We start from the raw sequence: 11454 nt of genomic DNA, 5'->3' as shown, positions 1-11454 counted from the left end.
ACGTCGGTTGGGCTAAGGCAGGCGGCTTAGGATAAACCGCGAGGGAACGGCGGGGTCCGGGGATGGGCGCCGTCGGCCCGGCGACTAGCGGTAACCCAGGCGGGAAGCTGCGCTCCGTCCGAGTCAGACTCGGTCGTCGCAGCCCGGCTGAGGCTCGCTCTTGTCGAGGGGCGCGGCGCTGCGCCGGCGACTTTGCCCGCGCGAGGCACGCTTTGCGATGGCCCGAGGCGGGAAGCTGCGCCCCGTCCGAGTCAGACTCGGTCGTTGCGGCCCGCCCGGTCACGCGATGCGGCCAGGATGCGGAGTTTTGCCGGCGCTGGGGGGATCCGGAAGGACGAAGGGGCGACGGTGGCGGTCACAGCTCGTCGCCTCCGTGACCCAGACGGGACTGTGCGCACCCCGAGTCAGACTCGGTTCGGCGCGGCCCGCTGCGGCCGGCTGGCGAGGTGAGATGTGGGCCATTGCCGCGCTCCCGACGAACCGTTCCGGGGGGCTGGTGACGTCGCGCGTTCGGCGCTGATGCTGCGACCGGGAGGGAAGCTGCGCCCCGTCCGAGTCAGACTCGGTCGTTGCGGCCCCCCCGAGCCCGCACGCCTCACGCGGAGGGGTCATACGCCCCGGCGGCCACGATAGACGCCTCCCGCTTCGCGGTGGTCGGGAAGGCGTGTGCGGATATGTGCGGAGGTTGGGACTCGGGCTTGGTCTTTGAGAAATCGGTTTCGCGGTCGACCGGCGCGGCCGGCGGACGCCCACGTGGCGTGCCGCAAGTCGGATCGCGCGCTCGGCCTCCGTGGATGGCCTCTGGGTGAGGTTGAGCCGGGGCGTCTCGGTTTCGCTGCCGTACGGTTCGCGCTAGGCCTGCGCGGGCGGCGCGGGGCGCGCGCTCGCGCGGCGGCCTAGCGCTGGAGTGCGACCCGCAAGTGGGGAGGAACCGTCCACCCAACGCCGGCGGTAGCCGGGGCCGGTGGGGGCCCTACCAAGGCGGGTCATGGGCGCATGTCGGTCAGGTTATAAGAGTGTTTTTTTCGCTCCGGGCTAGAGCCGGGTGAGGTCGTCTCGAACCACGTGCCTGAAGGCCGCCTCGCGCCGGATTCGGCCCCGCTCATTCGTCGGAGTGACCGCCCGACGCGGGCATCGCTAGATTAGCCGTGGCCCCGATCCTTCCCCATCGACAGCCTTTCGCCCCCTTCGCTCCGGCCTCTGAGGCGGCCGGTACCCCTTTCTTGGATGAGACAGAACCCTTGACGGGCCGTTCGCAGATTTTTGCCCGGCCTGTGTTTAAGGAGGCGGCCGGTACCTCCCTCCTTGGATGACCAACAACCCTTGACGGGCCATTCGCAGATTTTTGCCCGGCCTGTGTTTAAGGAGGCGGCCGGTACCTCCCTCCTTGGATGACCTTCTACCCTTGACGGGCCATTCGCAGATTTTTGCCCGGCCTGTGTTTAAGGAGGCGGCCGGTACCTCCCTCCTTGGATGACCTTCTACCCTTGACGGGCCATTCGCAGATTTTTGCCCGGCCTGTGTTTAAGGAGGCGGCCGGTACCTCCCTCCTTGGATGACCCACTACCCTTGACGGGCCCATTCGCAGATTTTTGCCCGGCCTGTGTTTAGGGAGGCGACCGGTCCTCCGTAGCTTGATCGGATTTCCCTTCCGGCCTGTGTTTAAGGAGGCGGCCGGTCCTCCGTAGCTTGATCGGATTTCCCTTCCAGCCTGTGTTTAAGGAGGCGGCTGGTCCTCCCCGGTCGGTTGCCAAGCGACCGGGACCCGCAAGTGGGCAGGAACCGTCCACCCAACGCCGGCGAGCCGGGGCCGGTGGGGGCCCTACCAAGGCGGGTCTAACTTCAGGCGGTGCAAACGGGGGAGGGGGGTAAGGACGGCTGCCGGGAGCAGACAGCCGTCCCCGGGAGGGGGTAGTAGCTTCGCGGCGGCCGCCGGGAGCAGACGGCCGTCCGCGGATTCTGCCAATGCCTGTAGGACTTTGAATATTTCACAGCCGTGCTGTGGCACTTAGAAAGTTTTTCAGAGATGTGGCACTTAGAAAGTTTTTCAGAGATGTGGCACTTAGAAAGTTTTTCAGAGATGTGGCACTTAGAAAGTTTTTCAGAGATGTGGCACTTTGAACATTTTTGAGAGATGTGGCACTTTGAAAATTTTTGAGAAATGTGGCACTTTGAAAATTTTTGAGAAATGTGGCACTTAGAAAATTTTCTCTCTCTCTCTGGAAGTGCCGTGCCTTCTTCAGTTCTGCTATCCGAGCAGGGGACGCTTGCTGGCGGCCGTTACCAGCGCTCGGACCAGGCCCAATTGATTTGCATGGAAAACAATTGCGTCCCCCATGCTCGTTCTGACTATATTTTGCGAAAGGGGGGTAAAGTGATGAGTACACTAAGTGGGGGGACCAACCCATGTACTCTAGAAAAAGTACATGGGTTGACAAAAGACCAGTTCGTACTGCACCCCTGGTACCCAAACCCCTGGTACCTTTAGGCACTTAGAAAAATTTCGCCCAAATTTGGAGGTCGCTCCAGGGGAAGAGGCCGAATTTTCGCCTATTACGGCCGACCGCGGGAACCAGCCGAGGCGGACGCTTTTCGGCGCAAGAGCCGTTGGCACTTAGAAAATATTCGCTAAACTTCAAAGGACCTCCAGGGGAAGAGGCCGAATTGTCACTTTTTCTGGCCGACATCGGGAACCAGCCGAGTCGGACTCTTTACGGCGGAGCAGCCGTTGGCACTTAGAAAATATTCGCCAAACTCGGCCGGACTTCCAGGGGAAGAGGCCGAATTGTCACTTGTTCTGCCCGACATCGGGAACCAGCCGAGTCGGACACTTTAAGGCGGAGCAGCCGTTGGCACTTAGAAAATATTCGCCAAACTTGAACGGACCTCCAGGGGAAGAGGCCGAATTTTCACCTGTTCTGGCCGACATCGGGAACCAGCCGAGTCGGACGCTTTTCGGCGCAAGAGCCGTTGGAACTTAGAAAATATTCGCTAAACTTCAAAGGACCTCCAGGGGAAGAGGCCGAATTGTCACTTGTTCTGGCCGACATCGGGAACCAGCCGAGTCGGACTCTTTACGGCGGAGCAGCCGTTGGCACTTAGAAAATATTCGCCAAACTCGGCCGGACTTCCAGGGGAAGAGGCCGAATTGTCACTTGTTCTGCCCGACATCGGGAACCAGCCGAGTCGGACACTTTAAGGCGGAGCAGCCGTTGGCACTTAGAAAATATTCGCCAAACTTGAACGGACCTCCAGGGGAAGAGGCCGAATTTTCACCTGTTCTGGCCGACATCGGGAACCAGCCGAGTCGGACTCTTTACGGCGGAACAGCCGTTGGCACTTAGGAAATATTCGCCGAACTCGGCCGGACTTCCAGGGGAAGAGGCCGAATTTTCACTTGTTCTGGCCGACATCGGGAACCAGCCGAGGCGGACGCTTTTCGGCGCAAGAGCCGTTGGCACTTAGAAAATATTCGTTAATCTTGAACGGACCTCCAGGGGAAGAGGCCGAATTTTCGCTCGTTCGGGCCGACCGGAGGAACCAGCCGGGTCGGACACGTTACGGCGCAACAGCCGTTGGCACTTTGAAAATATTCGCCAAAATGTTCCGGACCTCCAGGGGAAGAGGCCGTATTTTCGCTCGTTCGGGCCGACCGGAGGAACCGGCCGGGTCGGACACGTTACGGCGCAACAGCCGTTAGCACTTAGAAATTATTCGTTAAACTTGAACGGACCTCCAGGGTTAAGAGGCCGAATTTTCGCTCGTTCGGGCCGACCGGAGGAACCAGCCGGGTCGGACACTTTACGGCCCAACAGCCGTTGGCACTTTGAAAATATTCGCCAAAGTCGTCCGGACCTCCAGGGGAAGAGGCCGAATTTTCGCTCGTTCGGGCCGACCGGAGGAACCAGCCGGGTCGGACACTTTACGGCGGAACGGCCGTTGGCACTTTGAAAATATTCGCCAAAATGTTCCGGACCTCCAGGGGAAGAGGCCGAATTTTCGCTCGTTCGGGCCGACCGGAGGAACCGGCCGGGTCGGACACGTTACGGCGCAACAGCCGTTGGCACTTTGAAAATATTCGCCAAAATGTTCCGGACCTCCAGGGGAAGAGGCCGAATTTTCGCTCGTTCGGGCCGACCGGAGGAACCAGCCGGGTCGGACACTTTACGGCCCAACAGCCGTTGGCACTTTGAAAATATTCGCCAAAGTCGTCCGGACCTCCAGGGGAAGAGGCCGAATTTTCGCTCGTTCAGGCCGACCGGAGGAACCAGCCGGGTCGGACACGTTACGGCGCAACAGCCGTTCGCACTTAGAAAATATTCGCCAAAGTCGTCCGGACCTCCAGGGGAAGAGGCCGAATTTTCGCTCGTTCGGGCCGACCGGAGGAACCAGCCGGGTCGGACACGTTACGGCGGAACAGCCGTTGGCACTTTGAAAATATTCGCCAAAATGTTCCGGACCTCCAGGGGAAGAGGCCGAATTTTCGCTCGTTCGGGCCGACCGGGAGAACCAGCCGAGGCGGACACTTTACGGCGGTTGAGCCGTTGGCACTTAGAAATTATTCAGACTTCCATCAAACACACATCGGCCTTTTGCCGTCACTGCCCGGGATGGGCACCGTGGTAGCTCGGACAGTTCGTGTGACAGCTTCCGCTGGCACTTAGAAAATTTTTAAAATGAAAATAAACAGTTCTGCACATACGTGCCGACTATATTTTGCGAAAGGGGGGTAAAGTGATGAGTACACTAACTGGGGGGACCAAGTACATAAAGCCTACCCCTGGTACCTCAGAGAGGCCGAATTTTCGAATTCTGAGGCCGAGCTGGGGAACCAGACGAGGCGGACACTTTTCCGAGCGAGAGCCGATGGCACTTAGAAAATTTTCGGCTAAGTCGGCAGGACTTCCAGAGCGAGAGGCCGAATATTCGTCATCTGTGGCCGACCGGGGAACCAGCGAAGGCGGATAGGCGGTCACGGAGGTCCCGCCGGCTGGTCCGCGGGCCAATTTGGGTCCCGTAATTTAGCGGTCGCGGTCCGGAATCCACGCCGAGCGGGGAACCAGCGGAGGCGGATAGGCGGTCACGGAGGTCCCGCCGGCTGGTCCGCGGGCCAATTGGGGTCCCGTAAGTTAGCGGTCGCGGCCCGGAATTCGCGCCGGCCGGGGAACCAGCGCAGGCGGATAGGCGGTCACGGAGGTCCCGCCGGCTGGTCCGCGGGCCAATCGGGGTCCCGTAAGTTAGCGGTCGCGGCCCGGAATTCGCGCCGGCCGGGGAACCAGCGCAGGCGGATAGGCGGTCACGGAGGTCCCGCCGGCTGGTCCGCGGGCCAATCGGGGTCCCGTAAGTTAGCGGTCGCGGCCCGGAATTCGCGCCGGCCGGGGAACCAGCGCAGGCGGATAGGCGGTCACGGAGGTCCCGCCGGCTGGTCCGCGGGCCAATCGGGGTCCCGTAAGTTAGCGGTCGCGGCCCGGAATTCGCGCCGGCCGGGGAACCAGCGCAGGCGGATAGGCGGTCACGGAGGTCCCGCCGGCTGGTCCGCGGGCCAATCGGGGTCCCGTAAGTTAGCGGTCGCGGCCCGGAATTCGCGCCGGCCGGGGAACCAGCGCAGGCGGATAGGCGGTCACGGAGGTCCCGCCGGCTGGTCCGCGGGCCAATCGGGGTCCCGTAAGTTAGCGGTCGCGGCCCGGAATTCGCGCCGGCCGGGGAACCAGCGCAGGCGGATAGGCGGTCACGGAGGTCCCGCCGGCTGGTCCGCGGGCCAATCGGGGTCCCGTAAGTTAGCGGTCGCGGCCCGGAATCCGCGCCGGCCCGCAGCCACCGCCAGGCGGATAGGCTGTCACGGAGGTCCCGCCGGCCGGTCCGCGGGGGGAACTGCGCCCTCTGGCGGACACGCCATTGTAAATGAATGGGGTTTGGCACTTAGTGCATTTTTCGCCGAAGCCGACGAGCGCTCCGGGCGAGGAGGCCGGATTCTCGCCATCCGTGGCCGGCCGGGGAACCGGCCAAGGCGGATAGGCGGTCACGGGGGTCCCGCCGGCTGGTCCGCGGGCCAATTGGGGTCCCGTAAGTTAGCGGTCGCGGCCCGGAATCCGCGCCGGCCAGCAGCCACCGGGAGGCGGATAGGCTGTCACGGAGGTCCCGCCGGCTGGTCCGCGGGCCATTTAGGGTCCCGCGAGTGAGCGGTCGCGGTCCGGAATCCAGGCCGGCCAGGAGGCACCGCCAGGCGGATAGGCGGTCACGGAGGTCCCGCCAGCTGGTCCGCGGGCCATTTATGGTCCCGTAAGTTAGCGGTCGCGGCCCGGAATGCACGCCGGCCAGGAGGCACCGCCAGGCGGGTAGGCTGTCACGGAGGTCCCGCCGGCCGGTCCGCGGGCCAATTACCTCCAGCCGAGCGGATATGAACTTTATTAGCACCTTCTACGAGATGGCGGAGCCTTATTCGACAACCAGCACCTCGGCTTAGCATTTTCCACGGCCCGCTGATCTTCCAGAAGACGTCCAGCCGGTTTCCTCCTCACATTTTAAGCCGGCCGAGGCTTCCGGCACCCCGGCTAAGCTTTCTCCACGGCCCGCTGAGCTTCCAGGGGACCTCCGGCCGGTTCTCCCGGTGCCTCGCGCCTCGCTTTGTGAGCCGGCCGAGGCTTCCAGCACCTCGGCTGAGCGTTTCCCACGGCCCGCTGAGCTTCCAGGGGACCTCCAGCCGGTTCTCCCGGTGCCTCGCGCCTCGCTTTGTGAGCCGGCCGAGGCTTCCAGCACCTCGGCTGAGCGTTTCCCACGGCCCGCTGAGCTTCCAGGGTACCTCCAGCCGGTTCTCCCGGTGCCTCGCGCCTCGCTTTGAGAGCCGGCCGAGGCTTCCAGCACCTCGGCTGAGCGTTTTCGGCGGCCCGTTGCTCTCCCGGAGGTCGCAACGGGGAGTTACCTCCCTCTCGCGGACACGGCGAGTAAATACACCGCCTCTCGCACTTGGCGCACACTCACTCGCATTGCTACGCCTCCCGTGGCACTTTAAGCGGCCGAACGGCGGGAGTAACTACGACTCTCTTAAGGTAGGCTCACTTGACTATTTATTCATGTATTTATTTATTTTTGACGGTTCGCGGAGGCGATGACGCTCCGCGCGGGTAAACGGCGGGAGTAACTGTGACTCTCTTAAGGTAGGCTCACTTGACATCTATTTATTTATGTATTTATTTATTTTTGACGGTTCGCGGAGGCGATGACGCTCCGCGCGGGTAAACGGCGGGAGTAACTGTGACTCTCTTAAGGTAGGCTCACTTGACATCTATTTATTTATGTATTTATTTATTTTTGACGGTTCGCGGAGGCGATGACGCTCCGCGCGGGTAAACGGCGGGAGTAACTGTGACTCTCTTAAGGTAGGCTCACTTGACATCTATTTATTTATGTATTTATTTATTTTTGACGGTTCGCGGAGGCGATGACGCTCCGCGCGGGTAAACGGCGGGAGTAACTGTGACTCTCTTAAGGTAGGCTCACTTGACATCTATTTATTTATGTATTTATTTATTTTTGACGGTTCGCGGAGGCGATGACGCTCCGCGCGGGTAAACGGCGGGAGTAACTGTGACTCTCTTAAGGTAGGCTCACTTGACATCTATTTATTTATGTATTTATTTATTTTTGACGGTTCGCGGAGGCGATGACGCTCCGCGCGGGTAAACGGCGGGAGTAACTGTGACTCTCTTAAGGTAGGCTCACTTGACATCTATTTATTTATGTATTTATTTATTTTTGACGGTTCGCGGAGGCGATGACGCTCCGCGCGGGTAAACGGCGGGAGTAACTGTGACTCTCTTAAGGTAGGCTCACTTGACATCTATTTATTTATGTATTTATTTATTTTTGACGGTTCGCGGAGGCGATGACGCTCCGCGCGGGTAAACGGCGGGAGTAACTGTGACTCTCTTAAGGTAGGCTCACTTGACATTTATTTATTTATGAATTTATTTATTTTTGACGGTTCGCGGAGGCGATGACGCTCCGCGCGGGTAAACGGCGGGAGTAACTGTGACTCTCTTAAGGTAGCCTGACTCGACGTCTTTTTCAACGGTGGCTGGAGGACCCGGGCGGTTCTCGGGGGTGCGTCGCTCCTCACTTTTGACGCCCGAGGAGGCTCCCGGCACCTCGGCTACGCGTTTTCGGCGGCCCGCTGAGCTTCCAGAAGACCTCCAGCCGGTTCTCCCGGTGCTTTCCTCCTCACGTTTTAAGCCGGCCGAGGCTCCCGGCACCCCGGCCAAGCGTTTCCCACGGCCCGCTGAGCTTCCAGGGGACCTCCGGCCGGTTCTCCGCGCGCTTTCCTCCTCACTTTTAAGCCGGCCGAGGCTTCCGGCACCCCGGCCAAGCGTTTCCCACGTCCCGCTGAGCTTCCAGGGGACCTCCGGCCGGTTCTCCGCGCGCTTTCCTCCTCACATTTTAAGCCGGCCGAGGCTCCAGGCACCCCGGCTAAGCTTTCTCCACGGCCCGCTGAGCTTCCAGGGGACCTCCGGCCGGTTCTCCGCGCGCTTTCCTCCTCACTTTTAAGCCGGCCGAGGCTTCCGGCACCCCGGCCAAGCCTTTCCCACGGCCCGCTGAGCTTCCAGGGGACATCCAGCCGGTTCTCCGCGCGCCCCCCTCCTAACTCGACGCCCGAGGAGGCTCCAGGCACCCCGGCCGAGCCTTTTCGGCGGCCCGCTGATCTCCCGGAGGTCGCAACGGGGAATTGCCTCCCTCTCGCGGACACGGCGCGTAAATGCACCGCCTCTCGCACTTTGCGCACACTCACTCGCATCGCTACGCCTCCCGTGGCACTTTAAGCGACCGGGACCACCGCGAGCGCGGGCGATGACTAAGAGGCTCCCCGGCCGGCCTCGCGGAGCTCCGACGCTCCCCCGCGGGACTTCCGGCGGCCGGCCGGAGCCTCGGCACGGCTGCCGCACTCCCTAATAACACCCCGCGGACCCCCGCGAGCCGAACGCTCGCTGCCGCGGGCGACCCGTGCCAAGGCGGACGCGTGACGGCGCGGGAGCCCTCGGCACTATATCACGGTCACGTATGTAGTCAAATCGTGTAAAATCACCGTTAGTTTATTCATAATATAGGTAATAATTAAATAAATATTAACATCGCGTATATCATTAATAAACACATGTATGTATTTATTTAATAATTAAATAAATATTAACATCGCGTATAATCATGCGCAATACTTCGTGGCCGACCGGGGAACCGGCGAAGGCGGACGCATCGCGGCGCGAGAGCCGTTGGCACTTTGGAAAAATAAATAAATAAATAAATAAATAAATAATAATTCGCCGACCGGGCTCCGGGGGGAGAGGCCGATTTTTGGCCGTTCGTGGCCGACCGGGGAACCGGCGAAGGCGGACGCATCGCGGCGCGAGAGCCGTTGGCACTTTGGAAAAATAAATAAATAAATAAATAAATAATTCGCCGACCGGGCTCCGGGGCAAGAGGCCGAATTTTCGCTCGTTCGGGCCGACCGGGGAACCGGCGAAGGCGGACGCAGCGCGGCGCGAGAGCCGTTGGCACTTTGAAAAAAAAAAAAAAAAAAAAAATTCGCCCACCGGGCTCCGGGGGAAGAGGCCGGCTTTTCGCCGTTCGCGGCCGACCGGGGAACCGGCGAAAGCGGACGCGCTCTCTAACGAGCCCCGCCGGCCGGAGGAAGTGCGCCCTCTGGCGGACACGCCGTTGTAAATGAATGGGGTTTGGCACTTAGTGCATTTTTCGCCCAAGTCGAAGCGCGCTCCGGGCGAGGAGGCCGGATTCTCGCCACCCGTGGCCGGCCGGGGAACCGGCCAAGGCGGACGCGCTCTCTAACGAGCCCCGCCGGCCGGAGGAAGTGCGCCCTCTGGCGGACACGCCGTTGTAAATGAATGGGGTTTGGCACTTGGTGCATTTTTCGCCCAAGTCGAAGCGCGCTCCGGGCGAGGAGGCCGGATTCTCGCCACCCGTGGCCGGCCGGGGAACCGGCGAAGGCGGATAGGCTTTCACGGAGGATCCGCCGGCTGGTCCGCGGGCCGATTAGGGTCCCGCGAGTGAGCGGTGGCGGTCCGGAATCCAGGCCGGCCAGGAGGCACCGCCAGGCGGATAGGCTTTCACGGAGGAGCCGCCGGCTGGTCCGCGGGCCGTTTAGGGTCCCGCGAGTGAGCGGTGGCGGTCCGGAATCCAGGCCGGCCAGGAGGCACCGCCAGGCGGATAGGCTTTCACGGAGGACCCGCCGGCTGGTCCGCGGGCCGTTTAGGGTCCCGCGAGTGAGCGGTCGCGGTCCGGAATCCAGGCCGGCCAGGAGGCACCGCCAGGCGGATAGGCTTTCACGGAGGACCCGCCGGCTGGTCCGCGGGCCGTTTAGGCTCCCGTAAGTTAGCGGTCGCGGTCCGGAATACAGGCCGTCCAGGAGGCACTGCCAGGCGGATACACTCTCTAACGAGCCCCGCCGGCTGGTCCGCCGGGGGAAGTGCGCCCTCTGGCGGACACGCCGTTGTAAATGAATGGGGTTTGGCACTTAGTGCATTTTTCGACCAGCGGCAACGCAGGCTGACGGGCGGCCGCTTCCACGGGCCGGTACTACTCTACGGAGGCGCTAGCCGCCTCCGGTGGGGGCCGTGTGATCTCGCTGGATGCCCGAGGACCTTCCGCGAGGCCCGGCCGCAGCTTTTACGCGCGCCCGGTCCTATTACCTGGTGGAAGCTGGAGGCCGGGGCTCCGCAGCTCGCCGCCCGGGGACCTTCCGCGAGGCCCGGCCGCAGCTTTTACGCACCACCGCTGCTATTCTCTGGCTCCGGCTTCGTCCCGGAGGGTGCTTGGGGAACGGCGGCGCACACCGCGAACGGCCGGTGGCGGTCGGCTGGTGGCGGTCGGCTGGTGGCTGTCGGCTGGTGGCGGTCGGGGGTGGCGCTTGGGGATGGCGCTTGGGGATGGTGGCTGTCGGCTGGTGGCGGTCGGCTGGTGGCGGTCGGCTGGTGGCGGTCGGCTGGTGGCGGTCGGGGGTGGCGCTTGGGGATGGCGCTTGGGGATGGTGGCTGTCGGCTGGTGGCGGTCGGCTGGTGGCGGTCGGGGGGTGGCGGTCGGGGATGGCGCTTGGGGATGGTGGCTGTCGCCTTGTGGCGGTCGGCTGGTGGCGGTCGCCTTGTGGCGGTCGCCTTGTGGCGGTCGGGGATGGCGCTTGGGGATGGTGGCTGTCGCCTTGTGGCGGTCGGCTGGTGGCGGTCGCCTTGTGGCGGTCGCCTTGTGGCGGTCGGGGATGGTGCTTGGGGATGGTGGCTGTCGCCTTGTGGCGGTCGGCTGGTGGCGGTCGGCTGGTGGCGGTCGGGGGGTGGCGGTCGGGGATGGCGCTTGGGGATGGTGGCTGTCGCCTTGTGGCGGTCGGGGGGTGGCGGTCGGGGATGGCGCTTGGGGATGGTGGCTGTCGCCTTGTGGCGGTCGGCTGGTGGCGGTCGG

The sequence above is a fragment of the Syngnathus scovelli genome, unplaced genomic scaffold (genome assembly GCF_024217435.2).
Source record: "Syngnathus scovelli strain Florida unplaced genomic scaffold, RoL_Ssco_1.2 HiC_scaffold_75, whole genome shotgun sequence".
Classification (NCBI taxonomy): Eukaryota; Metazoa; Chordata; class Actinopteri; order Syngnathiformes; family Syngnathidae; genus Syngnathus; species Syngnathus scovelli.
Note: the sequence above shows the minus strand (reverse complement) of the source record.